At 35.3% G+C, this 15,031-nt stretch overlaps 1 long non-coding RNA gene across 2 annotated transcripts in view; it reads right to left on the bottom strand.

Moving 5' to 3' along the window:
* Positions 1-12,329: 12,329 nt before the first annotated feature.
* The window catches only part of LOC148132536 (uncharacterized), a 130,395-nt gene continuing 127,693 nt past the window's right edge, over positions 12,330-15,031 (bottom strand). For both annotated transcript variants that reach the window (XR_015748136.1, XR_015748137.1), the window contains exon 2: positions 12,330-12,706. This is a non-coding gene — a long non-coding RNA (uncharacterized LOC148132536). The remainder of the gene's footprint in view (positions 12,707-15,031) is intronic.

The raw sequence follows: 15,031 nt of genomic DNA, 5'->3' as shown, positions 1-15,031 counted from the left end.
GTTCTTTAAACCTGATGATTTCCACCCCTCAAAAACTGGATTCCCAATATGGTATCTATATAATCTATCTGTCTATGGATACCTTTCATGAAATCTGACAGAATTTCTGCTCTAATTTTTATTTGTGTTACCTTTAAAAGGCTCTTTTAAAAGATAATCTGGGCCTTTCACAGTTTTATTGCTTTGAATATATACAACAACAACAACCACCACCACAACAACAACAAACAAACAAGCAAACAAGTTTTATTTAGCCTAGAGTAGTTTATTAGTTTATTCCTTAATAGATTATTTTTCTGAAACACTTCTAATTCTGTATGTTTGGCATAGATATTGTTATTATTTCTAAAGTTCAATAGTGATGGAGATTACTGAGGAGTGAAACAGTGTTCCGAAGCCAGTAAACCCTTTTTTATTTGAAGCTGAAGAAAGCTGAGGAAATTTATACTGTTATTAGTTATTTAGTAGATGACCTCTGGAATAACAAGTTTGAATTTTGTATCTTGATAAACCAATGGAGCATTGCTTTAAATCGTGTTCTATCATATTAAATTGTTGCTGTGTTTGTGTGTGCGTATGTGGTGTATGTGATGTTTTAGAGAATATTTAATAATTGTAGATTGTAATTGTCTTGTAGTTGGCACATTCACTATCTGGTTTGGATTCACCCTACTATATCCAGATTTGAAATTAATGAATTGATAATATATTACCATGGATCAATAAGATAATGCCTAATTTTTTTCTTTATTGGTGATATTTGGAATTTTATAAAAAGAATACATATTTATGATTAATCACACAACATTAGAAAGTTTTCACATAAAGAATTGATATATATGTATTGTCAATATTTGCAATTTTTTATTCTATTCTATTTCATTTTATTTTTGACAAGGGAAATGACAAAGCAAGGATTTTTTTAAAAAAATAATGTATTTATTTATTTCACAATTTTCTCTTACTTTAAAAATTATTATAATGATTATTTATTTTGAAATCACAGTTTATTGTTAATACTATGTTACAATATTTTTTTAATGTTAATAAATGAGAAGTAGAATTAAATAAAAATCCCATCATTTACATTTCGAAGAATGTCCTTTGATTACAGATAAGTCACACAGATGTTCTAAGGGGTGTAAGAGCATCCTTGTCTTCTAATAAAAGAAACCATGTGCATAATGTAATAACAAAGTACAAAGTAATAGCCATTTTCTGAAATGGCAACCTTCCCCATGTCATTTTGAAAAAAAGTATGTATCTAATTTTCAAAATTTTACATTTCTACTCACCAAAACAGATGGATACTTGTATTCTAAAGAAATAATTTGGGGGTTTGTTTTATTTGATGCAATAAAGCAAACATTCTATGTCTTACAAGTATTGGGTGTTTTCAGTGCTATTTTGACTTTGAGGAATTCATAGCCTAGAATTCAAATGGAATCAATCCATTTGAATCCTTTTGCAACTAGTAAGATGTAAAAGTGAATGGAAACATTTAATGATTTTAACCAGAGTAGAAGCCCCATACATTCTCACAAATGTCCCAAGTGTACTGTCTTCTAAATTATGAGGAAGTAATAACATTAATCACAAAGAGACCATCAGTAAGAACTGTAAACTCCCCTCCCCCTCCTTTTTAAGTTTTAACCACTATTGTACTTTTTGTGTGATAACCAGAATCAAACAGAAGAGCAGATGGACACACACAGGAACTGAAATAGTTTGACTTTATTATCTGGTAGACTTCTGTGTGAGTCTGAAGGCCTTGTCAGAAACCACAACAGTTTACAAACTGGCAACTGTGGGTTTGTCTGTTCACCATTGAATCTATTTCTAGAAGGAAAAAAGAAACAAAGAAAAACGTTAAACCAACGTGTGAAGCATGTGACCTGGCTGTACTTAACAAGTATCACTGACACATAGCGACCTCTAATATTTGCATCATCACTGTACCCATAAATTATTTTCTGGTTTTTCCCATAATCATTTGTTTTTATCTGTTTTGAACTGAAACCAGCAAGCGCAAAACAACATGAAACAAAGTTTCAACTACATCATCTTAATAGTTCAGTTAAGAAGTTGCATTATATTACAAGCTTTCTAAATTTTCACTCAAGTACATGGAGAATATATTTTGCTTTGGACAAGCCATAGATGATTTAAAAGCTACATGGATATCCCTGTCTTAAAGTTTTCCTACAGTTATGGGGAATCCAAATGTGTTTGTAGAACTAGCATATGAAAAGTAGTACTTAAGTAATACTTTTCTGTTAAATAATATCCCCCAATGCCACTTTTCTCACTACTCAAAGGAAAAGAGATCAACAGTAAGTTAAGTAAATTTTAAGTAAAGTTATCTGTAGAAATTAGATGGCAGAACAATCTTAAGGAGAAGTGGTCAGTCCTTTCTTGTTAAACTTTCAAATTCCCCACAAAAAATAAATGTTTTTGTTTGTTTCATCTTAGAAATACTGCATGTTTCTCCATTATTTAATTTTTGGGCTCTGTTCATGTTTTGTTCCTATAAATGTTTCTGCCACATTGATTAAAAAGAAAGCTTTCATTCAAGGCTGGGGATAACTTCATGCAGAGGTGTAATCACTTATTATGGTACAGGTGCCAAAAATTAATAAACATACTACCTTGTCCTTATTATAATTCATTTTAATTTAATTTTGAGATTCTGCAGGACTTATGTAGAAGCATCAGAGGCTCGCTGGCATTCATGGGTGTCACACTGCTTACTGTATGTTAGCCAAATGTAATATAAGCCAATTGCTGAATGCTTTACCTGCTCAGTTAAATTGTAAGGCTTTCCTTGATGTTGATTGTGCAAATGTTAAGGATTGAAGTTTTAATACTTTCTGGTACTTCTTCAGCACTACTTCATTGAATGACAGTTGCATACTTTCACATGCACACCTCAATGATTTTAGTCTTACCTCAGAGGAGTCTCTATTTTCCCGAGTTCAGAAAAGCATAATAATCTGTACATAGAAATGTTTTGATTGTCCCCAATTTTTGAGTTATTCTTATATGTTTCTGCAAGCAAGAGGTATTCCTGAGATTTTCATTGTGGCCCTCCAAACATAATACGTCCCAGAGGAAGAAAAAAAAGATGAGTGAAAAACACACATCTTTCCCCAATACTGTTCTTTTTTAGCTTTAGGCTATATAGATTGCAAAAATACCCCCCTTCATTCAGCAAACATATGTTCAACTGTTTTTTTTTTCTTTCTTTCTTATAAGAAAGTCCTGCTTTGTGTTTTGATTTTAGCTATCACTTCTCATCACAGCTAAAGTTTTCTGTGCAACAGCTTCATGCTAGTCTGCTTATTGGAACTCTAAATGAATTACCCCTCCCAGGGCTCAGTCCATGTATTTTTTGTTTAGTCTTCTCAAACCACTAGTTACAATAAATAGAGCCAAGAGAGTGCTAAAAGATATGAGATGATTCCTATTCTCTGCACTTGAAGCTCTCCAACAGTCTTATTTAACTAAAATGCACTCCAAGCACTTTTTCCTTCTTCCTCTTTTCCCTTCTCAGGAGTTAATCTTATGTTATTCCCTTTGACTTTCTCAGTTCTTAAAATATTTGAATCCTTGGATGCTGAGCACCTTTCATCCCTTTTCTCTTAAAAATGAAAACACATTCTCCCTGAAATTCCTAGAAGGAGTAAATTATGTTTCTCTTATTCTTTTGTTTCTCTTATTCTTTTATTTTTCTTATATGTACCCATTTCATGTATTCACAACTATGTATACATTTATACTTATTATCTTGTAAACAATTGGCAAATCAAATCAAATAAATAAATAAATAAATAAAATAAAATAAATATGTATTTTGTAAATTCCCAACTGATTGAAAAGAGACACTAGTGGGAATGAATCCAGCTAGCTTTCTAAACTTTCTCTATACATGATCCATAGTGTGGCAAATGTGGTTGGTATTTACTACTTAAGCTTTCTGAGGCCTCACTTTTAATATTAAAAGAAAAATTATAGTATCAGGGTCTATGAAGAACACACTCCATTTCTGTGCTACTTGGAATAGTCAAATTATCAGGCAACATCATACAGGTGCATAGGGGTTCCAGGAAGGGCCAGAATAGAAACTTCTACTTTTCAGAGTATTGTCACTTCTTGAAAGCATAATACAAGTTTCAGATGTTAAAAACAAAGAGAGAGAGAGAGAGAGTGAGTGAGAGAGAGAGAGAATATATATCTCTATAAAGGTATATCTCTATAAAGGAAGGAAAGCCCCATCCATTCCCAAATTCAATCTAATGTTTAGAGTTTTAAACTATATCAGATTGAAAAAGTGGTACATTAGAGATTTATTTCTAACATCATACTTGTAAATGGACTATCATTGGTAGGCTAATCTTAGTCTTACCTGCCTTTGGTAGCAGCAGAACCTAAAACGAAAATGATGTCTTTCTGGACAAGAATTCTATGTGTATGTCCTTGTATATGTATATTAAGTTATGCAATTTGCATATACTGTGGCTTGCATGTTCCTTATCTTTCTGTTTTTTAGGAGGAATAAAAGAAGTTACCTCATGAGCTTGTATTGCCATTACAACTATCAGTCAACAGAAGGGTATACATATGTCTCAAAAGTACTTTTAATCTTTTTGCATTTTTTATCAAGAGAAAATATGTTACACATTTTTCCTGGCATTCTTGTCCCCCCCAAAAGGAGTCTATTTTAGTTGTCAAATATAAATATAACATCCAAAGTTCATTTCAACTTTTAGATTTTTAAAAATATTTATAATAATGCAAGGCTTTATGTTTGACACAAAGTCGAACTATTTATGACTAAGGCTAGAGACCAAAACCTGACCGTTCTATACATAATTTCAGGCGTCCATCTGGAGAGGCTGAGTGACTTTGAGAAGATGTCCTGGATTAGGCCTTGCCAGCACCTGGCAACATCTATGGTGTGGATTAAATCTTTATACAAACAGATGGTTAATACTGTTAGTTTGACAGAGGCAGATTTGATAGTGTCAATCGCTAGTTTAGGATGCTGGAAAATCTGAAATCAGGCTTTCCTTTCGATGTTCTTCTGAAAAAGTTTCTTGTCACTGAAAAGAAGGAAAGAAATTATTTTAGTAATCAGTTAATAATAAACCATTTATAATAAATCCAGAGGAATCTGCAATAGGAGGTGAAGTGATCCAAAGTGGCAGGCATTATAGAATCCTCATTATCACCTTCATTTTTCTTTTTAGTTCCATTCAATCATATACAATTCTTGGATGTAATGGACATTTTTGCCAAAAAGATCTTAAAGATCTTTCCTTTCCATGTTCTTCTGAAAAAGTTTCTTGTCACTGAAAAGAAGGAAAGAAATTATTTTAGTAGAAGAATGGAATACTTTTAGCAACATGAATATTTAAATGTCTTATATTTCTGCATATAGACCAGTTCTACTGTTCTGCTTTTATAATATATAAAAATCATGTGTATGCCATATTTATTGGGAAGAAGGAATACTCAGGTCACTTTAATTTTATAATAACTAGATATTGAATATTACATTAGATATTGAATGTAACTATTTAAATAAAAAATAAAAAATCAGTTAATAATAAACCATTTATAATAAATCCAGAGGAATCTGCAATAGGAGGTGAAGTGATCCAAAGTGGCAGGCATTATAGAATCCTCATTATCACCATTCAATCATATACAATTCTTGGATGTTTTTTTTTCTTAAAGATCTTCCTCAATCATGTTCTTCTGAAAGTTTCTTGTTGAAAAGAAGGAAAGAAATTATTTTGTAGAAGAATGGAATACTTTTCAACATTATTTAAAGATTTCTCATTAGACCAGTTCTACTGTTCTGCTTTATAATATTAAAATATCTATTTATTGGGAAGAAAAATAAATTATATAATAACTAGATATTGAATATTTTCCTATGAAAACTATTTAAATAAACAATAATATAATTAATAATAAACCATTTATTAAATGCTGAATTGCAATAGGAGGTGAAGTGATCCAAAGTGGCAGGCATTATAGAATCCTCATTATCACCTTCATTATTTTTTTAGTTCCATTCAATCATATACAATTTTGGATGTATGACATTTTGCAAAAAGATCTTACCCTAGGATGTAGTGCTCATCTCCCTTTCTTAGCCGAAGGAGCCAGCATTGTCCAAAGACATTTCATGGTAATGTGGCCAGCATGACTATATACCAAGGTGCATGGAATGCTGTTATTTTCTCACCAGTGGTACCTATTTATCTACTTGAATTTGTATACTTTCAAACTGCTAGGTTTGCAGGAGCTGGGGCAAATAATAGAAGCACACCCTGTTGTTCAGTGCTCAGTTTTTGAACCTGGGCTTTCAGCTTTCCAGCTGACAACTTCAATGTCTTTAACCCGCTGAGCTATCATGCCTCTGTAATGCAAATAATATGCAACATTTTTTTTTAATTGATAGATTATTAGAAGTGGAACAGGAAAAAATGTTAATGCCTTCAATAGTAACATAGACAAACATGGATTGACCTTAGCTTAACCTACCTCATTAAGTTTTTGTGATGAAGTGATTTGGAGAACAATATATTTTATTCTGAATTAATTGAACAAGAAGAATATAGAATCATTGTTGTTGTCAGGCATTCAGTTGTGTCTGACCCTCCGCCACTTTTCATGACCCTCTGTCTTGTACTGCCTCCTTCAGAGCTGTCATGGTTATCCCTGTGTAATCCTTTATAGATAATAAATGAAGTTGCTTATAGGGAAAAGGTGATGGCTCTGGTGGATTGGGGCACTAAAAGTAACCTGGTTCTAAATGTTAATAAAACAAAGGAGATCATTGTAGATTTTAGAAACAGCCAGCACAATCATATTCCATTCAGTATCAAGGATGCAAATGTAGAGGTGGTCAACAGTATTAAGTATATTGGGGTGCAGATAACTAATCTGAACTGGTCTCTCCACATGTCATCCTTAGGGAAGTGTGCAAAGCAGTCTCTGCATTTCCTGCATTGGATGAGGAGTGCATATCTTTCCCCTTCTATCCTGGCTGCTTTTTACAAAAGCATGATTGAGTGTGTTTTAATAAACTGCATCACTGTTTGGTTTGGTGGCAGCAGTGCCTCAGATAGAATGTTCATACAGAGAGTGCTAAGGACAGCCGAGAAGATTATACGAAGCCTTCTTCCTGGTATTCTAGATACTGCTTATAAATGCTATGTGCTTAGAGCTCAAAACATTGTCAGAGATCCCACCCACCCACTTTATGGTCTGCTTCTGTTGCTCCCCTCTAGGAGGAGGTTTTGAAGTATTTCTAGCAGGACTACCAGATTCTGTAACAGCTTTGTTCCCTATGCTATCCATCTGGTAAACTTGCAAGATTCATTTTTCTTGCCATGTACATGTATACATCTGAATTAGACTGTGTTGTTCCTCTGTGTCATATAATATATGTGGGTATATGCATAATTTTGTATTCATTTATTTAATCATATTTATGTAGTATATATTGCAGGTGGTGACCCTCTGAGAGCTGTATGCAACAAAATTTCATTTTAATGTATGCCGATTAGTGTAGATTCAAACTGACAATGAAGTTATTCTATCATCTATCTATCTATCTATCTGTCTGTCTGTCTGTCTGTCTGTCCGTCCGTCTGGCTGGCCGGCCAGCCAGTCAGCCAGCCAACAGATGCTAGTGTAACCCTTCTCCTTTTCCACTGATCACTTCCAACATGATTGACTTTTTTGAGAGAGACATCTCTCATGACAGGACTAAAGTAGGACAGCCTCGGTTTGGTGATTAGCTTCAAATGATATTTTTGGTGAGGTTCGGTCTGAAACTTACTTCTTTATTTGTTATTTTTGCAGTCATGGGATACATAATAGTTGCCTCCAGCACCACAGTTCAAATATGTCCACCCTTCTCTTATCTGCTCTTATTTTATCTCACTTTTGCATAGTCCACGTTTTGCAGCCATAAGTAGCAATTGGAAAAATTACTGCATTAACTAATCTGCATTTGATTGTGAGGGTAACATCTTCACTCTTCCTGATGTTACTCATGCTAGACAGTTCTATTATTCATACTACTGCAGTTCTTCCAAGTGCTATATGCTTTCTGATCTCAAGGTTTGGTCAATTTTAGAACACCCAGGAATAATACATTTACTGTTTCGATACTGTTATTGTTGATCTGCACTCTGACCTGTGTGTTCTCTGCAGTTGTCACTTTCTTTATGTTTTTGATGTTAAGGTGCAGTCCCAATTTTTCACTTTCATGTTTGACTCTCAGGATTAGCCATTCCAGATCCTTCTTGCTTTCTGTAAGCAATGTTGTATCATTTACATCAGGGGTGGGATTCAAATTTCTTAACAACTGGTTCTATGGATATGGCCTAATTTGTCGGTGTGGCTTGGTGGTCATTGACTGGCTGGGCATGGCTTATATATAATTATTATAAATATTTATGTAAATATTGAATTTTTTATAAAAAAAAAACAACAGCAACTTTTACCCAAAGTCAGGCAGATTGAGTTGCTTGCAGAATCACAGATTCATTTAGAGATCTGTGTTTCTGCCATCTGCTATCTGAGTCTGCACTGAATAATAGAAGCTTTAGGCTCAGCTCTGCTTTTAGATTACTTTGCTTTCTGGCTAATCTAAAACTCCTGGCACAGCAGAACAGCTGATGGTCAGGGGAAAAAAAAGGAAAAATAGCAACTTAGCAGGCAAGTTTGATGGCACGCATGCCAGGTAAGGAGTGAGTGGGCAGGGCAGGGTGGGGCCAGCCAGTGGTGCGATTTGCTGGTTCTCTGGCAGGTAGAATTCCACCCCTGGTGAGAGTGCATTTTGCATGCACATGTAGACCATTTCCTAAAAACCTCAGCTGTGGCGCCTGGATAGCTGATAAGCTCTGTGTGAGGGTGCACAGCATTTGAAAATCCTCTTCTTTCCTGCTTTTTCAACCTCAGCTGTGCCATACAAAGCAGCTGAGGTTGAAAAAGCAGGAAATAAAGGACAGCCAAGAGCCCGGGCGAGTGGATAGGCCAGAACAACAGACACCGAACTGGTTTGGTGTCTGCTGCTCTTTAGAGCTACCGGTTCTATAGAACCGGGCTGAACTGATAGCATCCCACCCCTGATTTACATATGGGAATGGGAATTTGTTGATATTCCAACTGCTGATTTTAACCTCAATGTAGATTTCTCCAAATATGCATTTCTCATAGCTATTTCTGTATACATATTGAATAATACAAGTGACAGGACACAAACTTTCTGAGCACCTTTGTCAATTTTGAACCATTTTACATCTCCATATTCTGTTCTTACAGTGGATGCTTGATCAGAGTACAATGACTGAATTTACTGGGCATGGTGTAATGATATTCCCAGTTCTTTGAGGCAGTTCCAGAACTAGTCATAGTCAACACAATTGAAAGCTTTTGTATAATCAGTGAGGCACATGTAGAAGTCTTTTTTTTTTAGTATTCCCTTGCTTTTTTCCATCATCCAACCTAGATTGACAATATGATTATGTATTCCTCTTCCTTTCTGACATTCTGCTTGTGTATCAGGCAGTTTTCTGTTGGTGTTGGATTCAAATGTTGCTGGATTATCTTCAAGAGAATTTTACTCATGTGTGGTATCAAGGCTATGGTTCAGTGGTGTTGTATCACCTTTCTTTGTTATTGGGATAAATATTGACCTTTTGCATTCTTTATGCAACTGACCAGCCTTCCCTTCACTTTGGCAAAGCACTGTCAGTGCTTTTGTTGGCAGTGATTTCAGCAACTGTGCAGGAATTTTATCAATTCAGCTTTTCTCCTCCAGGGTATCTGGTTTCATTTCTTATAGGTCAGCTTCTCCTCTTATGGCTTGTTCTTGTTTTTCATTAGTGTAAAGTTGCTCTGCATACACCTGCCATTTTTCTCTGATTGCTTGTTGGTCATGCAATTTGTCCCCATTACATCCTCTGACTATAGCCTTTCTTGCCATAAAGGGGTTTCTGACATTCTTCACATAAGTGAAACACTCTCTTGTATAACCTCTTATGGTTGCTTCATCCAGTTTTTTACATTGCTCAGCCCAGTACTTTTCTTTATCTTTTCTTGCCTTTCTCTAGAACTTTGGATTTAGTATTTGCATTTCTTTTGCTTTTCTTCTCTCCTCTGCCGTATTTATTATAGCTTCTTATATGTGTTGTTGGGCTATTTCACTGATGGTTATTTTTATTTCCTCCCATAGCTCATCCGGTTGTCTTTCTACAATGGTGAACAGTTCAAAAATGTTATTAACTTCAACTGCATATGCTGGGGGAATCTGCTTGGTGCCACATTTTTTAATCATGAGTGGTGTTTGATACTGAACTTTACTTTGATAGCTAACAGTTCCTGGTCTGACTCACAATCTGCACCAGGGAATGTTTTCATGACAAAGATGGAACTTTTCCATTTGTTCTGGCATAATATGCAGTTCAATTTGGTTTCAATGGTCTACATTTGGTGAAGTCCAAGTGTACAGTCACCACTTGGGTTGTGTACATTTATGGTTATCTGTTGTTTGGGCATAGCTGAAACAGATGTTCTCCTGCCTCATTTTGTTCACCAAGGTCAAATTTACCAGTGATTTGTTTCTTCCATGTCTCTCGCTTCTGCTCAAATAATATAGATAATGTCTTTCTTTGATGTTTGTTTCAGAATTTCCTGAATTTCAGCATAGAATTCTTTGATGTTCTCTAGTGCTGAGTCTGCCTTGGGAGCATAAACAGGAACATAAACTTTCAGAATTGTAATGTGTGGTTTTCTATTTATATGTATTGCCATTATCACTGACTGTTCAAAAACTTTCTATGGGTTCTGCCTACTTTTTTATGCAGTATGAAATCCATTCCTCTTCTGTTGGTATCATTACTAGAGTATTATATGATAACCCCATCAGAATTGAAAAAGCCACAGCCAGTCCAATGAACTTCATTGATGCCTAGTATATCAATGCTGAGCCTATTCATTTCATTTGTTCTAACATTCAGCTTTCCTATATTGACATTGATATTTCATGTTCCTAATTTGGAGATCTTTGAACAATGGAGAAATCCCTTTTCACTAAGAGCTGTGTCAATGCCTAGCGGGCCATTAGGATTTATCCCATCAGTAATAAGGAAGCTCCTGCTGCTAGGATAGTCTCTTTGCTCTTCCCCTGTAGCTTTATTGGTATCCCCCAGGGAGGCAGACTCACTGCTCAGTATCATATCTTCCACATCTTTGAGTCAATTCATAAAGTTTATTTATTTATTTATTTATTTATTTATTTATTTATTTATTTATTTGATTTGATTTGATTTATCTATCGCTTACAAGATAATAGATATAAGTATAAAAATGAGTAAGAATACAGGAAATAGGTATGAATAAATGGGGACAATATGACACGGATGGTAGGCATGATGGTGCACTTATGCACACCCCTTACAGACCTCTTACGAATGGGGTGAGGTCAATAGTGGTTAGTTTGAGGTTAAAGGAGTGGGGGTTAGAGGATGTAACAACAGAATCAGGTAGTGCATTCCAGGCACTGACCACTCTGTTGCTGAAGTTGTACTTTCTGCAATCAAGTTTGAAGCAGTTGATATTGAGTTTGTATCTGTTGTGTACTCTTGTATTGTTGTGGTTGAAGCTGAAGTAGTCATTGACTGGTAGGACATTGTAGCAGATAATTTTGTGTGCTACGCTTAAGTCTAACCATAGGTGACGTAGTTCAAGATTGTCCAAGCCCAAAATCTCAAGCCTGGTGATATAGGATATTCTGTTGCGAGCAGAGGAGTGTAGTACTCTTCTCGTGAAATACTTCTGGACTCACGCGATTGTATTAATGTCTGATATACAGTGCGGATTCCAGACTGATGAGCTGTATTCGAGTATTGGTCTGGCAAAATTTTTGTATGCTCTAGTTAGCAAGTCGATATTTCTGGGGGAGAAGCTTCGTAAGTTTATATTTACAACTCTTAATGCCTTTTTGGCAATGCTGTTACAGTGAGCTCTGGTGCTTAGGTCATTTGATATGAGAAATTTTTGGCAGGGAAAACTGGAGTAGGTTATCAGGTCTTTCTCAAACTCAAAACCATGTTGGCCAATGCAATAGGCTTATACTATTCACCCCTCACTATTAGTGAGGTATGGTTGAACTTTGGTGGTGGGGGAGTATAGAATATCAATGTAAAATAAATATACAGAAAGCAGATGGAAATGCAAATTTGAAAATACACTATTTTGAAGAAAAAGATCTACAAATATGAAAGCAAAGTCAATAAACTTGAGACCATCAATGTAAGTTTACTAAGTTTCATTATGAAACACACAAAGAATTGCCAGTTCTTAATTGCTTAATCAAAACAGAATTAATATGAAGAAAAAAATTCTCTATATGTTGTGCTTCAAGGCAAAGCCAAGTGCCTCGCTTATTCCGCTATAATATACAACCAGATTTGTTTCACCTAAGTTTCATTTCATGGGTTTATAGCTGCTGAAGAAAGAAAAAAGAAAAAACTTGGAACAGATCCCAGACTTTACTCTTCATCTCCCAATGGTTTGGCAAGGAATAGCAACAGGAACATCTCCTTTTTGATTCTAGCTGCACAAATGGAAGAAAAGATCAATCCATCCCATCTCCTCTCTGTTGGAAAGATGTTAAAGTCTGAAAGGAAGAAGGACAACCATATTTCAGTTTCTGAAAAATGCACAAGTACCTCCTAAACATATAAATGCAAAGGAAATGTAAGGCGACTGCTAACCACCATTGTTTACTAGTCAGTCCAGTAAATCTACATGTCGAAACATTGGTAATTGGAAAACTATAAAATATCTATTTCTGAAGGTGTCTATTAGTTGCCTAGTAATTTCTGTCCGGCATGCTACTTTTCCTTAAATTGTTTTTAAATCAAATGGCAGTCACACTGAATAAAGAAGTAATTGTATAGTTAACATGTACAAAATGTTTGAAAATTGTGCAATATCAGCATGAGTCAAAATAAAGAGCAGCTTGGGGAAGTGAGGAAATCTCACTTTGATTTTGCTTACTTGCATAAGCGAAAGGATAATTGAAACTCAAAGATTACTTTTGCAGTACAATAACTTGATTTTTATCATATTGGGCTTCTTTTTTCCTTTTCCTTTTGGACTATTTATTGTTCCAGTGGGCTACTGGTTGAAAAACTGCAAAGACAACTTCATTTAGTATTTTAACAACAGTACTGATACAATTGGGAGGGATTTGGACAGTAAGCTTTCCAGAGAACCCTATCCAATTCTTAAATATTCCATATGTCAACTTTCTCTCCTTCAAAGTTTCTCCTTTATTTGCCAAGATTTTATTTATTTATTTTTATCTTGCTTTTATTATTTTTACAAATAACTCAATATGGCAAATACTGTATATTCAACACATCTTCCTGGTCCTATTTTTTTCCACAATTCTATGAGGTGAGTTGGATTGAGAGAGAAGGACTGGCTCAAGATCACTGAACTCAAAAAACCTCTAGACAATGGAGAGAAGGACCTGTACATTGACTACCATGCTGACTGTATCAAAAGTAAGTCACACAACCCGCAACTCACAACTCAGCTTTAACCTTCAACCACAACCCTACCTCAACCAATCCACCATCACCCAAGACTAGGCACGCATGCCCCTAACTACCTCAATTCCAACTACTGCTGGCCTTAAATGCAAGTTACTCAATACAAGAAGCCTTGTGAATAAAATGCCTGAATTTCTCCTCTTACTAAATATGGCTAAATTCGACATCATATTTGTCTGTGAAACTTGGCTCAATGCATCTCTCCCTGACTCCATTACCACAGTAAGAGACTATCATGTTTACCAATCAGATCGTGAAATTCGTAGAGGAGGTGGTGTTGCTATCTTCTATAAAAAGTCCTTACATCTAAAAAACATCCAAGTTACCCAGGACCTTGCTATTCCTGAGACCATCATCTGTGAACTATCCTTAAATATCATATTTCGATTCTTACTATATTACATAGCACCTGATTATGACATCGAACATATAAACAAGCTAAATACACTACTAACATGGGCATCATCCTGCCCACACGCTTTTATCTTTCTTGGTGACTTCAATCTACCTCATATTGACTGGACCCTAAATGAATGTACAACTGAACCCATACACGCAACCTTCTACAATGCTGTTACAAATCTGGGACTGGAACAACTAGTAACCAACAACACTAGACTAAACAACTGCCTCGATCTCATCTTCTGCAATAGTTTGAATTTAATTTACGGAATACAAATTAAAGAACCCTTTTCCAGTAGTGACCACAATATGATTGACTTTTGTCTCAACATACGCCCCCACAAAAATCATCACAATGACGTAATTCCCAATTATAACTTCAAAAAAGGCAACTATGATCTTATAGACAACAATCTCTCACCCCTTGATTGGCAATCTCTATTCACTGGATGCAATACTGTTGAAGACCATCACAACATATTTTTACTTGAAATCAAAAGAGTCATCAAACTGTATGTACCAACAACAACTCCCAAAACAAAACAAAAAAACAGATTACCCATAACAATAAGGAAACTTCAATCCAAAAAGAGATCACTCTGGTGGAAAAACAAATCTGGTCACGTTGCCAATTTCAAAAGCCGATACAAAAATTTATGCCACCAGATAAAGACTGAATGCACCAATTATCACATTAAACAAGAGGAAAACCTTCTATGCACCAATTCCACCCGCGCTTTTTACAATTTTGTAAACAACAAACTAAAAGACTCAAGGTCCATCCCACCCCTGAAAGGACCTAATGGTAAAGACTGCAACAACGACACCATTAAAGCCAACCTCTTTAACACATTCTTTGGCTCAGTATTTGTAAACAGCAATGGATTATGCCCAGTATTTGCTAGCCGAACCACAGACAACTACAATGATCTAATACATATTGATTTTACAGAAGACAATGTTGGAAAAGCACTACGTAA

Source organism: Notechis scutatus, chromosome 2 (genome assembly GCF_049901735.1).
Source record: "Notechis scutatus isolate UNSWTSFEM ecotype Mainland chromosome 2, rNotScu1.2, whole genome shotgun sequence".
NCBI classification, from domain to species: Eukaryota; Metazoa; Chordata; class Lepidosauria; order Squamata; family Elapidae; genus Notechis; species Notechis scutatus.
The sequence above is the reverse complement of the archived record's forward strand: the minus strand, read 5'-3'. Positions and strand labels throughout refer to the sequence as shown.